Consider the following 26075-nt stretch of genomic DNA (forward strand, 5'->3'; position numbering starts at 1 on the left):
AGGTTACTGGCCTTGATGAAGTGAGTGCAGATAGATAGGTAAAACTTGAAGCACTAGTTAAGGATTATTTTTTTGTGTAAAAGTGAGAGTGACTGATAGCAAAAGAGTTCACTTTGGCGTTATATCACCTAGAAAGGGTAAGTCTAAAGAAGTAACAGGTTCTTTTGCTTGCGTGAAGAGTAAGCGGGAGAAGTTTTACTCGTAGTGTATGAAGGGTAAATGGAAAAGTTTTACTTGCAGCAAAACAAATTTACTTTCCTTTAAATTTAGTCAATCAGGCACAGTAGCAAATGTTTTGATGTTGTTACTTAATTAAATGTATAATTAAAAATTGAAAGAAATTATGTTGTCGTATTTAGCTTGCAAAGGATGGGTCAGTCATAGGTGTTGTACTGACATCACAGAGAGCCATGCTGGGATTGGTTGAGACAGCGGATGTGTAGCTGAGGTAATTTTGCAAAGGAGGGTTGAGTGCAGAGAGCTAAAACTCACATCACAGAAAAGCTGTGAAAGCATTGGTTAAAGTGTTTCTGTAAAGTAAAAATTGATTGGTCACTAGAATAAAAGATGCGCTAGTATTGGAGAAACATTTCAGAGAAGTAAATAATTGATTAAATTGCAAAAATTGAATTTTCAGTGTTAATAGATAGTGGTGATTTTATGTGGGGCATAGATCCAACTATAATAGGGACTCGTCCAGATAAAAGATGTATAGGGTTTGCTCAAGAACAGTACATTAGAGGAAGGCCGACCATCATGTACAAAGAGAAGAGAAAAAGGTCAATTATGCAGAAAATTAAGAATTATTTTAAAAAGGATAAGCCCATTAAAACAAGAACATGTATTATTATTCCACCTCCGAAACCCCCTGTATCATATATGATGATAGAAAGAGGCTACCACACTTGTGTAGGGTTAGAAAATTGGATAGAATACACAAAAGATAATGGAATATTAGCATTTCCAGAGCATAGAACATTTAATGGTAGCATTTAGCATAATTTGCGAACTCGCATGAATGAATTAGAACCCAGACCTAGATTAACACAGTATGTAGCTTTAGAAGAGTGGGAGACTGAGGCTTTTGAGCAAGACAGATGTTGATGTGACAGAAAATTAATTAAATTTTACCCTAGATTTCCCAGAGAGACTCGAGATAAGCAGATGAAACAATGGAGACAGTCTATGATAGTGGAAGGATTATATCATGTAGTTAGTACAGAAGAAGAAATGATAGGAAGTATATGTACGGAGAAAACTAAGAATTTAATGACTGGTAATTGAGATGTAGTAGAGGATTATCTTGAAGACCTATTAATGAAAAATTCTCCACCTTACCAGGAAGAAACACATAGAATTACCCCCTAGTGCCCCAGTCTTAAAAACACCATTGGTTCTACAGATTGGTCATGAGACTAATATAGAAACGTTGTTGCAAGAAAAAGAAACAGAAGCAATAAATAAACACAGAAGTGAGTTAATTCAGAAAATAACCCAATTGAATACGAGTCCTGAAGCCCTAACGATCCCAGTGACTATAGGTCCAGATGTTCCTTTATATGGAGATAAATAAACCAGCCCTAAAACTCCCGTTCTGACTACTCCTTTTACGCAACCCAGAAATAAAAACATAATAATTGATGACCAGGCAAGTGAGTGTGAGTCAGTAATTTCCCTAATGGTTTGCCCATAAGAGAGCCATTAAATGATTCGTTCAAGAGAGGTACAGATTGAAACATTCACAGGAACGAAGAATGCCACTGTAGTAACCCCAGAAGAAATAGAAAGATGGACATGAGATATGGAAAAGCCAAAATCACAGCCAAAAGAATTAGACATTTTTAAATTAAGGGTAGAATTGGAAAGTAGCTGGAAATGTAGGGCTAGAGAGATTAAATTCTTTCAGTGAAGAAGAGTTGTTTTTCATATGCAGAAGCATCACCTGAAAAACAAACATTTCATTGGAAAATAATGAATTTTGCCTCAGAAATGGAAAATGACATAGGCAAGTCAAAAGTATTGCAAGAACCATATAGGGAAGAATTTTCCTTCAAAGATTTAGAGAATATGAATGTGTCAGGAAGAAAATTGCAGATAAAAGAATTATTGTCATTGTTACAAAAATAGGGAGATTTAGACAGATGGAAATCCAGATGCACAAAGAAAAAGTAGGAAACACAGGGGAATGGAACAACATCTGAGTATGTAATGAAAGATGATACCGAAGGGGAAGATGGATGGAGCGCTTGAGCAAATCAAACACTCACTCCCAGTCAACGGATCTGGGTTCAATCCATCATCATTCTTTAGCTCACTCCACCACCCCAGTTCAGACATGGCCATATGCAAATGAGTCTGACCCTGTGCCTCACGGGAACAGTCCAGCCAGAACTGCAGAGCCATGTCTTCTCTGGACCGGAAACAAGCATCCTGGGACCGGTTTCGGGTTCTGAACCCTCATCGGCCAGGCTATCTTGAATCCAGTGGCAGAGTGAGCAAGGGACCCATGTCTGGGCATACCCTGCGAACAAAGCGATACCAAAGGGGATGATGGACGGATTTTGCTATGTAATGAAAGAAACAGAAAAATGTGAAAGGTTGTGTTCAATGAGAGAAGTGCCAGGAGGTGGTTATGTACATGTCCATGGTCCCGACAGGATATTTTATCATTCACAAATGACTTCCCAAAGAAAAGTTGTTCCTGCTTACTTATTTCAGTAGATTGACCTAATGTTGAGCACCCCCTTTTGTACCGCTTTTGGCCGTCATAGGTGTGGCAGGGTATGCTCAGACATGAGTCCCTTGCTCACTTTGCCACTGGATTAAAGCAAGCCGGGCGGAAGACGGCTGGAATGCCCGAAACCGGTCCCCGGTAGCTTGTTTCCGGTCCAGGAAAGGCATGGCTTGGCAGTTCTGCCTGGACTGTTCCAATGAGGCACAGGGTCAGACTTATTTGCATATAGCCATGTCTGAACTGGGGTGGCAGAGTGGGTTAAAGAACGGTGATGGATTAAACCCAGATCTTTTGACTGGGTGTGAGTGTTTGATTGGTTCAGATGCTCCGTCCATTACCACCCCCTTTTGTACCACAGGTTTAGAAATGCAGCACACATTGAAGTTGAAAAATGTCATTTCAGATTGTTTATGTTCAGGGAGGGAATCCTTCCTGCACATACATAATCATCCCAGTGATGCAGACATCCTTGCACCATGGTGTAACAAGGGTGCCTGCGTTGGTGCATAGCAGCACATTGTGCGCTATCACAGGTGAAAGGACAGGAATGTGACATATTATTATAAATATGTTGCATCCCTGTGCTTTGTAAGTGCCGCAGTATGGCCCAGCCACAGGGCTTGTGGAGCCACGCTGCAGCACAGACTTGTAAAGGAGGCCCATATTGTGATCCGTTAAGGACCTCTTTCTTTGCATTGCATGCTGCAAAAGTCAGTTCTTTTAGTGCAGTTATCTTTGAGCCCCCATAGTTTAATAAGTAGAAGTGCTGCAGCTGAGAACAGGAGTACTTTGGCAGAGATGCCAGGCCTAGGTGAGGTTGGACTGGGCTGTGCGGGTAGATAAGCACTGGTACATCAGATATCTGCTAGTGATAACTGAGGTGTACTGCCAGAGTTCTGAGTTTGGTCTGGTACTGAAACTTCAGAGGATACCCAAGCTGAGATATGAGGTTAGTCTTTAACCGCAGAAGTCTTACAGATCTTGACTCGGTGCCCTGATGGATCTGTGTTTCGTTTCTACTACTTGAATAGCAGGTTGGGAATAAAACCAGGAAAGAGGGTCATAGACTGATCTTTATGTGGGTCCTAATCCTTGGGCCAGGATGCTGGTGAGCTAGCAGAGCTGTGTGTGGGTATGAATGCTTTCAAGGGATGTGACAGGCTAGGATTTAGGTGCTCTGTCTATAATCTTTGGCTGCTGTGAAACAATAATCCACAGTCTTTCAGTAAGCAGTGACAGCTCCCATGATGGAGAAAAATATAACCCAGTATTTGTAAAGAATCCTTGGCTCACCCTCTTGCCTTAGGCAAATAAGTTTTTCTGGTAAGTGTGTATTAAGCCAAATAACAATGCATTGCAGTTTGACTCAATCAGAGGATTGAAGTCCATGTGATGAAGCAGTGTTGAGCTCACAATGAGCCAGCAGCACGAAGAGGCAAAATGCCTGATTCTGAACAAAGCAAAGTGTAGTTTTCAAGCATGCATGATGCACTTATCTGCATGAATAACCTACTGATTTGCTAGAATACCACATTGATTTGCATGCATACAGTACACACCGACATTGATAACTGTAGGGTACATATACGTATTACACTGCTTCTTTCTGGTAATGCTATGGTTTGTATGGGTAAAATACTAGTTTAAATGAACAACTCATTGGTCTGAAAGGATTACTTGCTGATTTTCATACATGATTGCGAGAAAATGCCCCCTTTTACACCTCATATTTTGCTGCATTGTATTGCTGGTTTTTAGATTCTGTACACTGGGACACTGATGACCAGTGCCCCATGTATGTGCTCAGACCTTATAAACATGTAGAAATTGACTAATCCTTGTTTGGCCTATATATACATTAGCCCATTTTATACAGGGGAAAAATACACCCATGGTAAGAATAGTTACATGTCACCTGTAAACTTCAGCACTTAATATGCCATCCACTAGTGTGACAAAGAAAACATGGCTTCAGGTCTCCTTTTGTAGTCTGCCTGATGCTGTGCAAAACTTGCAGAGCTATCTGTGAATATAATTGTTTATGACAGGTTCAAACCTCCCTTTCAACCCCTTCCGTGCTAATGATGGCCCCTGGCTGTCATGAGTCACGGTGAGCTTGTGCGCACGACGGCTGGGGCCGTCCAAGCCATGGATTGGAATGTTGAGCACAACGGCGGAATTCGCGCGCAGCCAAGGTATTAAATATTAGTAAATGACCTGTACCGAAGGGGAAGATGGATGGAGCGCTTGAGCAAATCAAACACTCACTCCCAGTCAACGGATCTGGGTTCAATCCATCATCATTCTTTAGCTCACTCCACCACCCCAGTTCAGACATGGCCATATGCAAATGAGTCTGACCCTGTGCCTCACGGGAACAGTCCAGCCAGAACTGGAGAGCCATGTCTTCTCTGGACCGGAAACAAGCATCCTGGGACCGGTTTCGGGTTCTGAACCCTCATCGGCCAGGCTATCTTGAATCCAGTGGCAGAGTGAGCAAGGGACCCATGTCTGGGCATACCCTGCGAACAAAGCGATACCAAAGGGGATGATGGACGGATTTTGCTATGTAATGAAAGAAACGGAAAAATGTGAAAGGTTGTGTTCAATGAGAGAAGTGCCAGGAGGTGGTTATGTACATGTCCATGGTCCCGACAGGATATTTTATCATTCACAAATGACTTCCCAAAGAAAAGTTGTTCCTGCTTACTTATTTCAGTAGATTGACCTAATGTTGAGCACCCCCTTTTGTACCGCTTTTGGCCGTCATAGGTGTGGCAGGGTATGCTCAGACATGAGTCCCTTGCTCACTTTGCCACTGGATTAAAGCAAGCCGGGCGGAAGACGGCTGGAATGCCCGAAACCGGTCCCCGGTAGCTTGTTTCCGGTCCAGGAAAGGCATGGCTTGGCAGTTCTGCCTGGACTGTTCCAATGAGGCACAGGGTCAGACTTATTTGCATATAGCCATGTCTGAACTGGGGTGGCAGAGTGGGTTAAAGAACGGTGATGGATTAAACCCAGATCTTTTGACTGGGTGTGAGTGTTTGATTGGTTCAGATGCTCCGTCCATTACCACCCCCTTTTGTACCACAGGTTTAGAAATGCAGCACACATTGAAGTTGAAAAATGTCATTTCAGATTGTTTATGTTCAGGGAGGGAATCCTTCCTGCACATACATAATCATCCCAGTGATGCAGACATCCTTGCACCATGGTGTAACAAGGGTGCCTGCGTTGGTGCATAGCAGCACATTGTGCGCTATCACAGGTGAAAGGACAGGAATGTGACATATTATTATAAATATGTTGCATCCCTGTGCTTTGTAAGTGCCGCAGTATGGCCCAGCCACAGGGCTTGTGGAGCCACGCTGCAGCACAGACTTGTAAAGGAGGCCCATATTGTGATCCGTTAAGGACCTCTTTCTTTGCATTGCATGCTGCAAAAGTCAGTTCTTTTAGTGCAGTTATCTTTGAGCCCCCATAGTTTAATAAGTAGAAGTGCTGCAGCTGAGAACAGGAGTACTTTGGCAGAGATGCCAGGCCTAGGTGAGGTTGGACTGGGCTGTGCGGGTAGATAAGCACTGGTACATCAGATATCTGCTAATGATAACTGAGGTGTACTGCCAGAGTTCTGAGTTTGGTCTGGTACTGAAACTTCAGAGGATACCCAAGCTGAGATATGAGGTTAGTCTTTAACCGCAGAAGTCTTACAGGTCTTGACTCGGTGCCCTGATGGATCTGTGTTTCGTTTCTACTACTTGAATAGCAGGTTGGGAATAAAACCAGGAAAGAGGGTCATAGACTGATCTTTATGTGGGTCCTAATCCTTGGGCCAGGATGCTGGTGAGCTAGCAGAGCTGTGTGTGGGTATGAATGCTTTCAAGGGATGTGACAGGCTAGGATTTAGGTGCTCTGTCTATAATCTTTGGCTGCTGTGAAACAATAATCCACAGTCTTTCAGTAAGCAGTGACAGCTCCCATGATGGAGAAAAATATAACCCAGTATTTGTAAAGAATCCTTGGCTCACCCTCTTGCCTTAGGCAAATAAGTTTTTCTGGTAAGTGTGTATTAAGCCAAATAACAATGCATTGCAGTTTGACTCAATCAGAGGATTGAAGTCCATGTGATGAAGCAGTGTTGAGCTCACAATGAGCCAGCAGCACGAAGAGGCAAAATGCCTGATTCTGAACAAAGCAAAGTGTAGTTTTCAAGCATGCATGATGCACTTATCTGCATGAATAACCTACTGATTTGCTAGAATACCACATTGATTTGCATGCATACAGTACACACCGACATTGATAACTGTAGGGTACATATACGTATTACACTGCTTCTTTCTGGTAATGCTATGGTTTGTATGGGTAAAATACTAGTTTAAATGAACAACTCATTGGTCTGAAAGGATTACTTGCTGATTTTCATACATGATTGCGAGAAAATGCCCCCTTTTACACCTCATATTTTGCTGCATTGTATTGCTGGTTTTTAGATTCTGTACACTGGGACACTGATGACCAGTGCCCCATGTATGTGCTCAGACCTTATAAACATGTAGAAATTGACTAATCCTTGTTTGGCCTATATATACATTAGCCCATTTTATACAGGGGAAAAATACACCCATGGTAAGAATAGTTACATGTCACCTGTAAACTTCAGCACTTAATATGCCATCCACTAGTGTGACAAAGAAAACATGGCTTCAGGTCTCCTTTTGTAGTCTGCCTGATGCTGTGCAAAACTTGCAGAGCTATCTGTGAATATAATTGTTTATGACAGGTTCAAACCTCCCTTTCAACCCCTTCCATGCTAATGATGGCCCCTGGCTGTCATGAGTCACGGTGAGCTTGTGCGCACGACGGCTGGGGCCGTCCAAGCCATGGATTGGAATGTTGAGCACAACGGCGGAATTCGCGCGCAGCCAAGGTATTAAATATTAGTAAATGACCTGTACATCCCATAGGGTAGGGTGCGTGGTATTTAAAAGTGTTACATGTAGAAAATTAATGTTACCATTTCTCTACAGTGACAAGGCCCTAAAACTATTTTCAGTGTGTCAGATCAAAACACTAAAACTGAATCTCGGAAATGGGGTGAGCTATAAAAATAATGAAACCCCTATTTTTATTGGTTATCAAAAATCCAAAACAAAGCTGAAGTTGGATTGTTTATAAATATTAAAGAAAATATATTTAAGAAGGTTACCCTTTACCTGCTTGAGCTTTCAGAAGGATCATTTGCATTAGATCCTCAGCTAATCGCAGCTTGGGGTCAGCCTTAAATGATGGGTGAATGAAGTGTGAAATTCCTCCCAGGCGTCCCCAATCAGCAGATCTGAATGGGCAGAGATGACCCCTCTGAGCCCAATAATATAGTCAGGTTGAGGGTGTGCCCCTTCTGTTACCATCCCAGAGACAAATCCTGCATGACAGACCTGTCTGCAGCACGTGTAAACGCACCGTATCCCTGCAATCACGGGGTGTACGCACCGTACGGTTTGTAAGTGATTGTGTGCTTTTCCGAACGAATCGCCCTTACCTGACGTGGACCGTATGAATCGTGTCCTCATACCCCAGTCCGGATCGTACCCGTCGGGTCATACGGCATGTGTACGAGTCGTACGGTTCACTGTTTCAGCCTTGCAATACGTACGGATCTCGACGATTCGGACAGATGGACAGAATACAGATCGTACTACGCGACTCAGACGGACGGGTATGAATCAAACGGCGATGGCTCCGGATGAAAATCGTACGGACGTTTTTTTACCAGGATCGGAATCGACCCCTAAATGTATTAATTATTTTTAATTGAAATGTGTGTTTTTAGTTCCTAAGTGGGTTATAGCAGAATAGGATGGAAAGTAATTTCATTACATTAAGGGGCGGATTCCAATTCGGTAAATTAATCGGTACGACCGAATCGAATACGTGGCCCTTTCCATACAACTCGTCTAATTACCTCCGAATCCCGTAGTACGATTCGTAGGAAAAATATACAACCGCATTGTTGCGAACTGTAGAATAGCAAGGGAAAATCCGTATGACACGGACCCTCAAAGTGAACTGTACGAATCGTAAACATGCTGTACGACCCGACAAGTGCAATCCAGACCGGGGAATCAGAATGAGATTCGTACGGAAAACGTCACGTATGACCGAGTCATATCACTATTGTAATGTAGCCATACGCGAGCATGTGTACGCACCGTACCCCGGCATTCAAGGCGTATGCACGCACACTACCCCGGCATTAATGGCGTTGTAAACACCGTACCCTGGCATTCATGGCGTGTATGTCGCGTACCGGGGATGCGGTTCGGGTCGGACTCTGCTTTTCCAGATGTTGTGAGCTCCCGTAGAAAAAGAGTCATACGGAGTGTCACAGAGACGAATCGTACTTACTGGGCAGGAAACTGCTGCTTAATTACGTACGGACGTCGCGTACTGCGTGTTCCGGATACAAATCGCACATATTTTTTAGTCGAACGGTTTCAGTACGATTCATACGGATATCTGCCATGGATCCGAATCGTACTTCATCGTTCGTACGGGGACGTTTACGGGTACGATTCGTACGGGAAATATGCTCCGTATGGCTATTTGTAAAGGGTTTTTACCGGATCGGAATCAGCCCCAAAATGTGTTGATTATTTTTATTTATTAATATTTGTTTAATTGATATTTTATAGTATTAAATGTGTAAAGTAATTTATTATTCATTAATTAATAATTGGTTGTTAATTAAATATGATAATTGTGTAATTAATTTTAGGTGTGTGTTGTGGTGTTTATAGGTGTAAAGGGTGGTAAGTCATTTATTTTAAATCTATAAATTAATAATTAGGTGTTAATATTATTCATGAATTTGTAATTAATTTTGAAAATGTGTAATAAATTGTAGGTGTGTGTTGTGGTGTTTATAGGTGTTAAGGGTTGGAAGAAATGTTTTTTTTAATTTATGATTTAATAATTGGTTGTTAATTTATTGTAATTAATTAAGTTTTGATAAATTTGGGTAATTTTGTAATTAATTTTAGATGTGTGTTGTGGTGTTTATAGCAATAAAGGGTGGAAAGTAATTTGTTTTTAATTATTTAATATATAGTTGTTAATTAATGTTAATTAGATAGATAATTATTTTGGGTAATGTTTTTGTTGTATTTATTTTTAAAAGGGGCAAGGGGTGGATATTAATTCCATTTCAAGTATTTAATTATTAGTTATTAATAGTAAGTGTTTGTAATTTTAAATTAAGTTTTGTTGTGTTTTAATAGGTTATAGTTTAATTTAGGTGTGTGTTGTGGAAATTATAGTGTTAAAGTGTGTGTAGGAAATTAATGTATATAGTTTTTCTATTACGATTTTATTAATATGATTATTAATTATGTTAAATATGTAAATAAATGTACATTAAAAATTGAAGTGTGTTGTTATTGGTGTGATGCTATTGGTTAAGAAATAAAAGAAATACATTTATTTTGTAATTAATTTCTTTTTCGTTTGTAAATGATTTCTAGTTTAAATGAAATATTTATTTTAAAATCTATATATTATTTTATTATATATAGTATTTGTAAGTTTTTGTCATATATAATTAATATTATAAAATGTGTTCTTTTTATATGTTTAATACATGTTATAAAAAAATATATATATTGTTTATGAATTTTTATTATTGTTTTTATGATTTTTTAAAATATCAGTCAGTCAGTCAAAGAACTTTATTTCGGCAATTGCTTCCATAAAAGCACAAATAGTATGACATTTATAAGTTCACCATCATAGGAGACACAATGATAATAAAAATGTGGATGCGATTTAACATTTGAACCCCAGACGATTAAAAGGTGGCTGTATGTAGAGGGTCCCACCCCTACAGGTAGATGTCACGTGGGGGACATTAAACATGGGCAGGTATCTCTATCAAGGGTGCCATTATCAACATTTTAAACAATACCATCATATAGCACAAACCTTTTAAAAATATAAGTTAAACAAAAAAATGTTAAAGAGAGTTAAGATCCTTGATTAATACAATTTAAAGTCACAAAAGTTAATCTTAAATAGTACAAGACTACCTAAATTATCTACTCTATCTTTTCAATAAACATCTGCGTATGCACCACATCGCAAATAAAAATTTGGAGATTGCATCAACAAAAACCGGGTGAGTGTCATATTTTATTATCCAGAAGACCTCTCTATAGTTTCTTAAACCCAAGTTTCTGCAAAGTTGTAGGACCCATTTAGATCTAGCCAAACTATATGCCGGGCTGAAAAAGATCACATGAATCTCAGTTTCTTCCACTACAGTACACCCGGGACAAAGTTGTTTTGTAGCACCAGCCCAGTAATTAGTAAATGCATAGAGCGAGAGCGTCCCGTTCCTAAATTGCAGGAACAATTTGTTAGCTGCAAGGGGTTGGATAAAGTCCAAAACCAGCTCCAAACCATAATTCTGCTTTACATCCAGAAACCTGGAAGTCAGACTAGATGAATTTGCTGTCTGAAGAATACATTCTAGTCTATGTTCTTTCAAAGCAGATGTTAATCATTGTTTAGATGTAACAAGACATGTCTCCTCTGGTGCAGACCACACGTCATTCTTCCCTATAGCACGAAATGCAACCCTGATAAAGGACAACCAAGGTTTGTTCCCCGCCCCCAAAGTAGACATAACTGATTTAAGTTCCTCCCTATAGTTTTCTAACTCTGGCGTGCTCCATAGCCTTCGCCAGTAGAGGAGTGGGCGGAAAGCGATCAGGTCAGCAATAGGAACAATACCCAGGTCCATCCTCAAAGGAGTTAAGAGGGTGCTTTTTGAAAGGCCCAGAAGTTGTCTTAAGAATTTTTTTTCGGTCACTGTCAGAGTGTTAGTTGGGCGGTGACCCCACCGTTCAGCACCGTACATAGAGGCCCCCTTTGCCTGAACCTTATAGATTTCAGCAGGGGGACCAATAACCTTTATGGCGCAGCTCCTATGGAATTTTAAAATCCCCCCAGTTGCCTGGATTAATTTTAAATTAGCCTTAGTAATTTGTGGCCCCCACTCCATTTTATCATTTAGGGTAATGCTCAGGTAATAAAAAACAGGCACCCTCTCTAAAAACCTGAGATCCATTTTAAGGTGTGGGCAGTTAGTAGAGTCGTATTGGAAAACCATTTACTTTGTTTTCTGTATATTTACCTCCAAATTCCTTTTCTTACAAAACAGGCTAAATGTCTCTAGAACACGCTGCATCCCCATAGGTGTTTTAGATAGGAGCAGCGTGTCATCCTCAAACATTAAGGCTGGTATTTTGCGGTTAGCAAGTCTTGGAGAATCAATGTCCTTAACGGCTAGAAGATCCTCAATTAGCCCATTTAAGAAGAAGGAGAAAAGGGTTGGTGCAAGCACACAACCCTGTCTCACTCCCTTCTCAACGGGGAAAGGAGCTGATAGTTCCCCGCTTTTTCCAAATCTTATTCTGGCAAAGGTATCTTTGTGGAGGCGTTTCAGCTGTTGACAAAGGTAATCTGGAGCTCCCATGTCGAACAATAAGCCCCACAGCTGATCTCGATCCGCTATATCAAACGCGGATTTAAGATCCACGAATGTTAGATAGAGAGAGCCTCCATCCAACATTATAGTTTTCCAATAGATCAGTTGTAATCTAAACAACTGATCTATAGTTGAGGTTTTGGACCTAAAGCGGGCTTGTAAGTGCATTTGTATATTGTGGTCATCCATCCATATCTGCAATCTTCCCAAAAGAACACAAGCAAAAATCTTTTGTGTTACATCGATTAGGCTGATCGGCCTATAGTTTGCCAATTCTAGAGGGTAACCTTTTTTATTAATGGGAATGATCTTGGCACCTGCCCATGTTGGAGGGGGTGCCAAACCGTAGAGTATTGCATTAAAAAAGCTCTGCAGATATGGTGCCAATACTACCTGTCCAGTTCTGAACAGGTCTCCTGGAACCCTGTCCAGTCTGGGTACCTTATTAGGTTAAACTTTGTCCAGAGCCACTGTTACCTCAGCCAGTGAGTAAGGAGGTATGTCGCCAAGGGGGACAGAAATATGATCACTAACAGGTGGACTCATGTCATTGGTTCCAATTTGAGACTTAGAGTATAAAAGTATAAAATGGGCTCGCCAAACTTCCTCCCGAGGTTTGGCTCAATTGCAGACCCTCGGTTTTTCCTGTCTTCACCAGGTTCCAAAATCCTCGTGTATCTTTGTCATCTAGGGCTTTCTTAATGGCCTGACATCTATCAATTTCCTATTCAGATTTTGCTGCTAAAATAGTTTTCTTAAAAAGTGCCCTTTCTTCCCTAGTACCTGCAGTATCACCCTCTCTGAGTTTGATCAACAGAGCATGCTTTGCATCCCTGCATGTCCTGTTGTACCAAGGGGTTTTTCCTCTACATTTATTTCCTTTACAAATTGTACTACTATGAAAAAACTCTGTCAGATTTCCAACCATGTCCAGGTGATTTTTCCCCAGCACCTCTTTGGTGTCAGTGACACCGCTGCTATCTGAGATGGAACTTGCCTTTTCTGAGAAGGGGATAATAGATTTATACAAAGAATCCATTGCTTCTGGGGATTGTACAAATGTTCCCCAACAAATTCTTCTGCCTTTATCGGTTGCTATTAAGTTAGATGGTGATGGGTTAGTTGAGGCCTGGGCTACTACTGGTTGATATCTATCCAAAGTTACAACCAGTGGATTATGGTCACTTTCAACACTTGTCTGGACCAAAATATTCAGGATCCTGTGCCAAATTTCCACATTTACCAAGATATAATCAATTGTGGAGGACTGTCCATTCCTTTCGATGGTGAAATTCCATGGATTGTCAGCAGACAGGCAACCATTACATGCCCTCAGTGAATAACTGAAGGGTGAGTGAGGTCAGCTGTAGGACTAGGAGGGTCCAGCCCCTTATCGGGTAAACGTTACACATAGGAATTCTCCAGGTTGAATCCTCATCACTCATAATAGAATGAGGTAAGCCGTTAAGAGGTTCAAGTGACAATTAAAATCCCCACAGATGATAGAATAGATTTGCTTGGGCAACATGGAAAGAAAAGAAGCCAAGCAAGCTAATGTCTGCGAAGTCTGCCCATACCTCAGAGGACATTAATAATAGCCACTTTTGGGAAGTTACTAAGGGAGAGAACAATACGTAAAATGTCAGGGGAGTGGATTTCTATAATTTTAACTGTACAGCCAAGGTGTATACCAACCCATATACTCAAACGCCCCGACGGTCTCCCCCTTGGCCCTTGAACTGCCACTTTGCAATATGTAACAAACCCAGCTCTATGCAAAGATATTAGCCTCTTCGATGCTCATGACGGAACGGTTCCGTCAAGAGCGTCGTTTGGCCTGTGCTCATGACGGAACCATTCCGTCATGAGTCCATAAGCCCAATGGAACGTTCAGCATAGCGCACGAATGTGCGCCACGCTGATGAGGTTAATGCCCAGTTCTCTTGGAATAAGCAGATTTCATGGGTATCAATGAATTCGCCCCATTCGGGGAGGTCCATGTTAGCATGTAATCCAGCTATATTCCAAGACAACATCCTTAGGCCCTGTGGCGTTTCTACTTTAGGGCTCTGCAGAGCTATACGGGACTCCCCTCTAACAGAAGCCATACACGGGTTCACCTCTTCATAACCACCGGTGGTATCATAGGGGGCATCAGTGTGACTATCGACTCTTCCTATGTTGTTCTCTACTAATGCAAGTTGTTGCTTATCATCGGAAACCGATTAGTAACCACTGCTCCCTGTAACCTTTGAACTTTCAAAGCCTGGGACACAAAAGTAGACTCCTCTCATTCAGGTGTAACAGGCATGGTTCCTACCCTTCCAAATTGGATACTTTCTGAAGCCTCCTGAATATCATCAACGGTTTCCTTAGAGATTTCTTCTGATGCCAATTCACTATTCAAGACCAATAACTGATTGTGAGCCTTAGCTCCCTCACAAATAGGGGGCGAGCCTAACTGTTGAGCCGTAGATGATGAGTATTGGCTGCTGGGCATCAGTCAATCTACCTGATCTAAGACACTAAATCTGTTAGAAAGATATCAGAGTTACGGTGCCTGTTATTTTCACTTCCTGCTTGAGCTCTTGGTTCCCATCTTTCCCATGAGTTACCCCTTCTCTATAATAGAGGGCAAGGAGGGTAAAAATAGCTTAAAGGAAGGGCCTGTATTCCAGATGCTGCCTGCGGCTGGCTACAATCACAAATATATTTAACCACCCGACTGTCTCTAAAATTAATCAAAATGCAATCACCCTCAATAGGTTTCTCTCTTTGTCCCACCCAACTTACTCTACGGTCAAATTACATTTCACTGAACACCTGAGGTGGGAGTGGTCTATTTGTATTTAGCCAATGGGTACACTTATTTTTTAGATCACTATGGGCTAGATGTATCAGGCGTTTTTTTTGTCGCAAACGCTGTGAATCGCAAAATAGCAGCGTTTGTGACAAAAAAACGGGAAATGCGATGTTTGAAAAAATCGCATCGCAAATTTAAGCAAATGTAAAATTTGCGATTCCTTAACTTTTCGTCAGCACTTAAGGAATCGCAAATTGTGATTCCTTAAATGCTAAGCATCACGCATTTCCAATTAGCGATTTTCCCTTAAGAAATCGCAAATTACCACCAACTTGTAGTTGGTGCTAATTTGCGATTTCTTTTCCAAATGCACTTTTTGCAATTTGTAAAGGTGGCATGTGATGCTCATACATGCCCTTAGGGCATGTATGTACGCCATATGCGCACACATGTCAATTTCTGGTGTGCATCAGGGTGTCCTTAAGTCACCCTTGCACCCTTGAAATTATTCTCAATTTGCGATTAGCTAATTGCGAATCGCAAATTGAGAATAATTTCCCATTCCTTCCTATGGGCCTCCTGGCCCATAGAAATGAATGGGAAATTATTCCATAATTGCGATTAGCAATTTGCTATTCGCAATTAAGGAATTTTAAGAAATCGCTAAAATTAGCGAATTTCTACATATATACCATTTTGCAAATCTCAAATAGCGATTCCTTAAAAATCGCTATTTGAGATTCGCTAAAAGGTATCTTGATACATCTAGCCCCATATGTCTCCTCTTTGCCTCGTTCCAACACGGGAACCCCAGCCAATACAATAACATATGGAGAGGATGCAGGTGGTAAGTCTATACCTGGCAGGTTGGGATTCATTACACCAGTGCTGGAAAGGCATGTGCGGCGATCGCAGGCTTTATCTTTTCTCAGGGTTTTATGCACCATGACCCCCCGAGTAAGGGTCTCCGATCTCGCATTCTCATCACTTCCTGCTCCACCGTGTGTCATGTTGCCAAGATTGGTGGTGGTACCAGCCCCATCATTCCCACTAGGTGGTGCTAATATTGTATTAGATAATAATGAGGTAGGTGGTAGGACAGTGGAGATAGGTGGGTTACACATCACATTTGTTGTAGTTGCGGAAAAAAAATCCAGCGTTTTCCCCCAAAGACTTATTGATGAGTTAGACACAGCAAGTGATTCTAATTGCAAAAGTTTTTCCTCTATTAATAATAGTCTTTCGTGGATGGGTGAGAAAGATGATGTAAGTAGGGCCCCCATTTTAATCCAGAAACCATCTGCAGCATAGGGTGGATGAACACCAGCCACGTCCGAGTGAGGGGTACCCATAAGAGAAATAGATAACTGAGGGTCTGGTATAGATGGCATTACTGAAGTCTCCAGCCCACCAATCCTATTAGTTTTAGATATCTTTAAATTTTTTATGCCTCTGGAGGCCTCCACCCCGCTTTCTCTTTGTTGCTGGTTTCGGCACTTGGTCCGTGGCTTGAGATGTAGATTTACGAACAGACCTTGTTGAAACACAAGGCAGTATGCTACAAACAGTCTCATTTGTTGCTGGAATATCAAGCGAGGGCCTAGAGGGGGGTTTGAATATTAGAGAAGTGTTTACTGGGTCCGGAGGGGGCTGACTATTGCCTCCAGCCGGGGCATAAAGTTTAGTGACCGTGTCTGTGTGTTGCTCAGGTGACCGTCCAGACCTCAGGCCCCCCAAAGATTATCGTTTTGATTGCATGGGGTCTAGCGATAGGTGTCTCTCAGTTAAGGCTATTTCGTGGGCCAATACTGAGGTTGCTCTAATTATAATTTTACTATATACATATATATTTTTTAAGTGATTGAGTGTTAATAGTATTTTTTTTTCTACAATTTCCAACAATTTCCCTACTGTTGCATTCACTGGAGTGGGAATAGCCATTTTACTCCTCTGCTATCCAGCACTTTCCCTACTGTTGCACTCACTGGAGTTGGAATTGTAACTTTTACATCCTCGCTATCCAACACTTTACCTACTGATGCATTCACTGGAGTGGAAATAGTAATTTTTACCTCTTCGCTATCCACCATGTATTCAAGTCAAGTCAAGTCAAATAATTTATATAGCGCGCTACATACCCAGAGGGTCTCAAGGCGCTTGAAGAAGGGAGGGGAATTACTTGTCGAATATCCAAGTTTTAAGTTGCTTTCTGAATGCTAGGTGGTTCTGAGTGAGGCGAAGGTGAGTGGGAAGTGAGTTCCAGGTTTTAGCTGCCAGGTAGGTTGGAGTGGGAATAGTAATTTTTAGCCCTCCGCTATCCAACATTTTACCTACTGTTGCATTAACTGGAGTGGGAAAAGTACTTTTTTCCCCTCCACTATCAAACACTTTCCCTACTGTTTCTCTCACTGCAGTGGGAATAGTAATGTTTTGCTCTCCACTATCCAACACTTTGCCTACAGTTGCATTCACTGGAGTTGGAATAGTCATTTTTACCTCTCTGCTATCCAACATTTTCCCTACTGTTGCATTTACTGGAGTTGGAAAAGTACTTTTTTCAGCTCAACTATTCAAAGCTTTCCCTACAATTGCTCTCACTGGAGTGGGAATAGTAATTTTTAACCCTCCGGTATCCAAGACTTTCTCATCTGTTGCACTCCCCGCTATCCGAATAGGAAATTAATTTTTTTTGCTATCCAACACTTTTCCTACTGATTATATTGGGCAATAGAAGTTTACATTTGTTTTCATAGTTTCATGTTTTAATTTATTGCAGACTTTTATTTTATTTTAAATTATTTATAAATATATTTTATTTTGATATAATTTTAAAGTTTTAAAACAAATTAGAGATGATACTTTATGAATTATTTTAAAATTAATGTATATATGTATAAATTATTGTTTGTGCATTTTTTTATTACATTTATTTGCAATAGTTAGTAAAACAAATGATTAAATGTAATTTATTTTGTTAGCATTAATATTAATATTTAATATATTTAATATGTATTATTTTATAAATATTGCAAAATCGTTATTTTTGATTTGATATTTTTTCACTTACCTGTGTAGGTATGGGAGTCGATATTTTTGTTATCTATACATTTATTACGATATTTTTAACATCAATATTTTTTACATCGATATTCTATCACTGAAGCCATATTTTTGATATGTCCACTGCATATTATTTGTATTTACCCAAGCACACTGGTGAATAAATAACAAACCCCTTAGCTTGAATGGCTTTTTCATTGAAGCCTGTTCTGCATGCATTGGTGTGTGTTCACCACACTATGGTTTGGCTCAGCACACTTAAGAGGAGGAGACAGTGATGGGTCATAAGGTCCCTGAAGGCAAAGTTTTCTTAAGGCCTGAAAGAAGCTACTTCCGGTGAAGTTGAGAAGCACTTGCCTCCAGAGATAAATGCTTTGGACCTTTAACTCATAATAATTTCTCATAACTGCAAAGTTGTATTTTTAAAAGTAATATTTGGCCTTTGCTTGCCCATATGAAGTGTGGTTTAGTATACTGTAGAATAGTTGACATTTAAACATTATTTTGGACACAGTGTTGTATGTTACTACTGCTTTCAATAATGGTGAATCTGAGTAGATGGATACTGCTCCAAAAACAGCTTCCTATAATTTATACATTGAAAATGCCCATATAGAAAACACATTGCATGGCTTACAGCTGCTTCTTTCTAGTTTTGCAGTGAGTTTTATGCTATGTTCATATTAGTATGTCTTGATATCTTCCACAAGGTCTTTTGATAGCATCGTAGACATCAAAGCCTCTTGTTTTTGGTTTGTGAGCCCCATGAACCATCTTAAAGGGGCCAGTGCAACACACACAAGATGTGTGTGCTGTTTTTTTCACCCCAGGAGCCGTGTGCTACTATAGAAAGGCACATATGCTTGCACAGCCCCTTATATTATACAGATAATAATGGCACTGAATGTGTGATTCAATCTCAAGGGGGCGTTCCCTCATCTTCAAGGGATGTGGCTCCAGGCAAAGGAGGAAATCCATTGCCACTGCGCCCACGCAGTATTACAGATGCAGACAGAGAAGACCTCAGCAGGAACATTCACAGAGAGGTGGGAAAATGTCAGCCTGCCCCTCTGGATACACCTTGGTAGGAGGGCTTGAGAGTCCAAAGGGTCACTCAGGCATTCCTCATTGAAATGTAGGCTGGGCTGCCAACTTGCTGAAAGGCTGACCAGGGACTACAAACAGCTGTACTGAGAACAAGGTATTTGCACTCTGCGCCAATCACACAGACTAAAGGGTGCACTGGGGGGGGGGGGGGGGGGGCACAGAGTCAGACAGTGAGCCCTATCTGTAATGTGGCCATCCTTAGCACCTGTGCTGGCAATATGACTTCAATGACCATTTGAAAACCTTGAAGCAGAAAGTATTATTGTGTTTTTCATTTTGGACTCACCCAAACATTTCTTCTGAATGCATTTCAACTGGGAAATACAACTATGCCTCCCTTTCTCAAACACAATGTCCCTTTCGTAACATTTTAATGTTCACGTATTGCTATTATAAAAATACAGAACACCTCTGTCTGTACGCTGACCACATCAATCACTTTACAAATCAACTTTCTATTACTTTTCTGCCTTCAAAGGTGCAATGGCCCAGATTTGCGGCTCCTGTGTGGCACAAATGTCTACCTCAATCAACTTTTGAGCTCAGAAACTATTTTACACTGACAGTTCACAGTAATGCAGCTCTAAAAAGTTAATTTAAGGTACGATCTGGCTTTCTGTAAAATCCTTATGCCAAGTGAAACCAAGCACAATTGAGGAGGTAACAGGTATATCGCAAAATACACCTACATGCAACGTAATTTATGCAACATCACATACCCTGCATGGTTTAAACTTGCTCGGTTATCCTTAAATAGCAATCGATACTGGAAGATGAACTTAACTAATACAAGTCCCATACGAGACTCAATTGGCTCTCCTTCAACCATGAACACAACACTCCTTGTTCAGTGCATGCCATACAGGCCTTTGCTGTGCAAGCACTGATGATGACCCCTTCAGCACAAGACTTGTGTGAATTTGGTACTGCACAAGGTTAGCACATCACACTACTGCAAATTTTGCTGTAGCATTTCACAGAGAGGGCCTGATTCACAAAGGTAAATTTAGACACTTGCTCTAAACTTAAAGAAAGTACTAGTAAATGTTCTTTGTGAATTCCCAAAATCTTAAACTTAGAGAACCTAATGCAGATAGAACTGATCTCAACAACTTTCACCTGATCTCCAACATACCACTCTGGCTAAGCTCCTTAAAAAATGTGTGTAATCGCAACTATGCACTAACCTTTAGAATTTCCACTTACTGGATTTCGGAGTGGTCACAGCAGCCGCGGCCCGTGGAGGGAGTTTCGTGGGGCAGACTGACGGGGCGGGGTGATATACACCGGAATATGGATGAATGCAGGTAAGTACACAATTAAATGAATAATATTAATTTCGTAGTGTGCCCTGCATCACATTTTGCGATGCAGGGCACGGAACAAATTTTTTTTAGTAACTTAAATGTTTACTTACCTGCAATCATCTATATTCCGGTGTTTACCACCCCCCCCCCACCCTGCCTCTCCCCCGCCCCGCCTGTCTGCCCCACCGAACTCCCTCCATGGGTCACAGCTGGGTCACAGCATGGAATCGGGCGCTTACTCACATTATGGAAGACAGTTTAAAAATGCTAGACCAAAACGTTGCCTGCCACCTAATCCTCCTTGACCTTTCTCTGTGTTTGACACTATTAATCAGTACATCCTTTTATTCATTCTTGAGCACAGGACGGGCATTGCCGTTCTGGTATTGCAAGGTTCTCATCATTCCTGCACAACAGATCCCAAAAGGTCAACTTGAATAAATCCTTATCCCAGCCCTCTACAATTCCAATGGGGGTCCCACAAGGGTCTGCCTTATCTCCCATACTATTTAACATATTCATGGAACCTTTAGCAACTAAACTCCATTAACCCACTTTTTCACATTATGCGGATGACACGCAACTTTACCTGAAAATCACCTCTCCTAAAGATTTCACATCACCCAATTCTACCCTGACGAATACCAAAACTAGCTAACTGAGCACCACCTCCTGCTCAACACCTCCAAAACTGAATTCCTTCTCATATCTATGCCTAATCACACCCCCAATTTAGACCCCTTGATGAAAATCCTCACACCCTTCAACTGCTCTCCTCATATTATTGACTCAGCCAAATCTCTCGGAATCAGCCTAGACCTGCACCTGAAAACGAAGAATCATATCAGTAAGGTATACAAGGGTTATAACCACCAAATGAGGATACTTAGGAATCTCAACCCATTCCTTCCACAAGATGACTTCAAGGAGGTGGTTCAAGTGCTTGTTTTGCTGGGGAAAGATTGTGGCAGTGCTACGCTCTGTGGCCTCCCCAAAATATACCTTGGCACCACTAAGGGCTTCCTTGAATGCCGAACCCAGACTGATTACGGGTAAAAAGAGAAATGCTCACTTTTCCCCATCCCTAAAATCCTTAAATTGGTTGCATTTGATGCAAGAATCCAACTAAATATTGCCTGCATGACTCACAAAGCCCTCCATCTAAATACCCCCGTTACCTGTCGCAAAAGCTAGAACTATCAGAAGGGGCAGAACATCAAGAAGTGCAAACTCTTTGCTTTTGAAACCACATATTTTCCGCAAAAAGAGAATGAACCACAGAGCTTTCTCATGTTCCGCCACCAAAGATATGGAACTCTCTCCCACCAGAAGTCCACATATTCTCATCAACAGCTTCTTTCAAAAAGGAAGTGAAAATAATCCTTATGGACAAGTTCTTGCCTTAAATGCCCATGGATCGTTTGTCTCACTCACCCCCCTTGGATTAACTACTATATGAGTCAATCACTTCTGAAGCACAGACGTATTCGGTTATACTATCGTGTTATGTTTGCTCTACTCCTGGCATGCTTTTTTATAATCTAAACGTGACGGTATTTAATGACCTCTCTTCAATGATCCTTGCATGCATTGTCAAATGGTGTTTCATTTATTTATTTATTTTCCACTTTCGTGTTTCCGACATTCCAAATTGTGAAGCACTCTGATACCCATCTGGGTCTTGTTTGCGCTATACAAAACTCTATAAAAATAAATAAATAAATGAATAGACGTTTGGTCTAAGTTTAGACAAAATGTCTGTTTACCTTTATGAATCAGCCCACAGACCTTTCATACATTTTTGGCCATATTTTTTTATGGGATGAGGGCGGTCCTGGTATTGGCCCACTGCCCCTACCTCTGAAGTCCCAACTGTTTTTCTGCACTCCCAGAGGCCTTGAGCCTAAATACTGCACCACCCTCATTCATGTGAAGGGAAAGCTGAAACCTTTTAGCATGGTGTTGATATATTTGTGTTTTGGAAGGGAGGGCTCGCCAAGAGCTTAAACACATTAATGGAAATGCTACCAGTGCAAATCAAGGAAAGTATGTCAGTATTACTTATGTGCATGCCTTAAAAACTGCACAATATTTACCTGATTTAATTCTGTCTTCGTTCTCTCCTGTGCCTTCTTGACTGCAAGGGCAGTATTATTTGATTTCAGACTGGTGTTGCACTGTAGTTCCTCTATTAGCCAATACAATATTTAATACTAGTTTTTGTTCTATTTTATTTATTTTTCAGTTATAAAGTTTTGTATTGCGCGAACATGACCCAAGTGGGTATCAGAGCGCTTCAAAATTAGGGTAGGTAGGATACAGTAGTGTTAAAAATCACATTTGTTACGTGTATGCGCACAGCGGGAACAAGACCCAAGCAGCTATCAGAGTGCTTCACAATTAGAGTAGGTAAGATACAGTAGTGGTAAAAGAACATTCATTACATATATGTGTTTAGCATGCTAACACTGGGATTCCCAGGTGTACAACAATGTAGTAGTCAATCAGAGCATAGGAATAGAAGGTAGTAAGTAAGCAGTGGCGCCAAGGCCTTTTAAGCCAGAAACTTGTTTATTAGGATTTTTTTCACTTCCTTTTTGAAAGAAGCAGTGGATGAGATTCGACTGACTTCCAGTAGAAGAGAGTTCCAAATGTTCGGGGCAATACCTGTGAAGGCTCTTTGACTGGTTCCCTCTTTTGTGGAAAATCTATGGTTTCAGGAGTAGTGAACTTGCACTTTGTGACGGTCTGCACCCCCTGATAATTTCAGCTTGTGAGCTAGATACATGGGCTCTTGAAATGTAGGACTTTGTGAGTCATGCAGGCATTCTTTAGCTGTATTCTTGCTTCGCATGGCAGCCAGTTTGGGGATTTTTTATTTGATGGTGTACGTGCTTCTGGGTAGAGTTTATTCAGTGATTCCAGTAGGGTTATGAAACATAATTTCCAAAGTTCCTTGGTTTACGCTTGTCTTCTTCAGTGTAACCTGTTGTAAATTTACTTGTCATCAGGCCATAGGGCCTTTTTCAGTATTAGGGTTGCTGAGTGATTACATTCGACAGCCAAAACATTTTTGCAAAACAGCCCTGTTTTATTGTGTGACATTATATTTTACTGCAGCATCAAATTGCATTGCGCTGTGAGGATAAAGTCGATAGTGACAATGACATCACCTGTGCAAAGTCTAACAAAAATGCACTGTGCAGCAGAGAGCAGACACCAGACCGCGGCATTCTGGTGCACGGACTACGGACGACTGCTGCAGGCAGAGAGAAGCGAGCTGCAAGTTGGCTGTTCCCTGATTTGCAGCGATTTGCAGCGAGAGCGCCCCTCCGTTACTACCGCACTGCCACTGCCACTGCCACTGAAGCCCGACCGCCACTGAAGCCCCCGGTCGGCCGGTCGGCCATGCTTGTGTTTCGAGAGCTTTCGGCGGAGTTTTCGGCAGAGTTTGGCGTTCGGCAGAGCTCAGCTGGGACCGGAGCATAGGACGCTACGAGCTGCGGGAGGGGCCAGCTGTTGATCGGTGAGCTGTTGATGGAGCTGATAGCTGAGAGAGAGCGAGTGGGGGGGAGAGGTTGCAGAGCTGCAGAAGCTGTTGAGGCTGGAGTCGCTGGAGGGCGCGGCCTCATCGCTGTTTCATCGCCCAGCTGACGGTACTTGCATCTGCGACCGGTGGGCAGCGGCATCCATTGTGTAGCAGGTCTTTGTTTGCCTCAGCTCCCCACTGCATAATAGAAAGTGGTTCGGGCCCGACTCCCGTACCCCATGCCCCGAAAAGTCCTTGAAAAAGTTACCCCTGCTGGCGGCCTATAAGTAAAGTTAAGTGCGTTGAGTGCTAGCGTGCTTGCAGTCCGCTATTTACTACTTGGAGAGAGGATCAGGAGCAGGAGCCGTTGAAACAGCCCTTTCTCTGTGAAGACGTTTTGCGGGTTGAAAAAGGACTACAGCAGGGGGAACCACTCATTCTTAATTACTGATTATTCAGCTTGGTTTAACCCCATGGCTGCTAAGGCAATTCCCCTCCTGTGCTGGAGATTGCTCTATTTCATTGTTTTATGACGAGCTGGGCTCGTCATCAGTGTACGAGGAGGCTACACCATGACGAGCCCAGCTCGTCATGAGTGTGGAAGGGGTTAAGGCTAGAAGTCATCAGGTGCATCAGCATCATCTGGTTTCACTGTGTGGTCCGGTAAAGTGAGAAAGGCACCAGGTGACAAGATCCTAGCCTCAAGAGGGGTACTGAAACGGAAAAGAGTTGATAAAATGAATGCAAACAAGGCAAGCAGTACATTGCAAAATCCTTTAATATCACCAATTGCTTCCCTATTTGAAAAGTCCATCTCAAATAAAAATTTGACGATCTCACGATTCCAGTTACTGGAAGATTCTGGAGCAGTATTGTTTTCTTCAACGGAGGGAGTTTTGGGTTTGTCATCTCCAATTGCCCCCAATGCCATGAAAAACCCGGCAGCCACGGTTCAGAAGGATGAAGCATCTTCTCCAACTATATCTGTCCCAGGAAGACAAAGTCCTCAACCAATTGAAACCTGTGAGCCTTTTAAACGGTCAGAACACTGGGAAATACTGAAAACATAAAAGGCCTTTGGGGGAAAAAAGTGGGATAACTACATCAGCAATAGTACATACCACCCCGGGACATTAACACCATATCTACAAAGCCACAGCTTTCAATAAATCCAATAATTGGCAATCTAAGCTCAGTTACAACTGATTCAACAGGAAATCTGTACCATGACCATATGCCACCAATGGAATTAAGCTCTGATGAGCTGGTCTTCTTCTGTCCAAACCCAAGCCAATCAATAGACAAAAGTAATGGGGAGGACGATTTGGCTGAGCTTAACCCAGGCAATGAAGAGGCTGTTGTAGAAGCTGCAAAGGCGTGTAACGAAGAGGCCAAGCTATTGGCCAGCTCGCGCCACATAGAGAACCTATACAGGTCAATGGGTCTCAGTGATGACTAGTTACCATCGGTGAATACAAGGCACAATGAGCCATCAAAAGACGATCCCAGGTCTTTGGTCCTTAATGATGCCGCGCCTATGAATCTAGTTGCTCCTCTTTTAAAAGCACTTCAAACGTCAACAACAACTTTGATAATGCAATCTGATAAGTTGGACATTCAAATTGATTTAATGAATATTATTCCCTCTTATATTGCAGGGATAAATACAAAATTGGACAATTGAAATAGTCTAATAAATAAAGCACAAGCACACATATATCAACCTCAATCCTCCTGCATTTGCGGACCAGTCTTGGATAAACTAAGTTCTCTTCCGATCATTCTAGTACAGATACTAACTCTAAACCAAAGATTTATCAACGCGGAACGGAAGTCGAATAGTCTGAATAGCCCCAATCTTGTCCAAAATTCACGGGTTGATAAAGATCCTTCAATAGAGTTATCCAACAAGGAAGACAGCTTGGCACTCGGAAAGACTAAAACAAGGGAGGACACCAATGTAACAGCCGGTATAGAAACAAGAATTG

The sequence above is a fragment of the Lissotriton vulgaris genome, chromosome 2_2 (genome assembly GCF_964263255.1).
Source record: "Lissotriton vulgaris chromosome 2_2, aLisVul1.2, whole genome shotgun sequence".
Classification (NCBI taxonomy): domain Eukaryota; kingdom Metazoa; phylum Chordata; class Amphibia; order Caudata; family Salamandridae; genus Lissotriton; species Lissotriton vulgaris.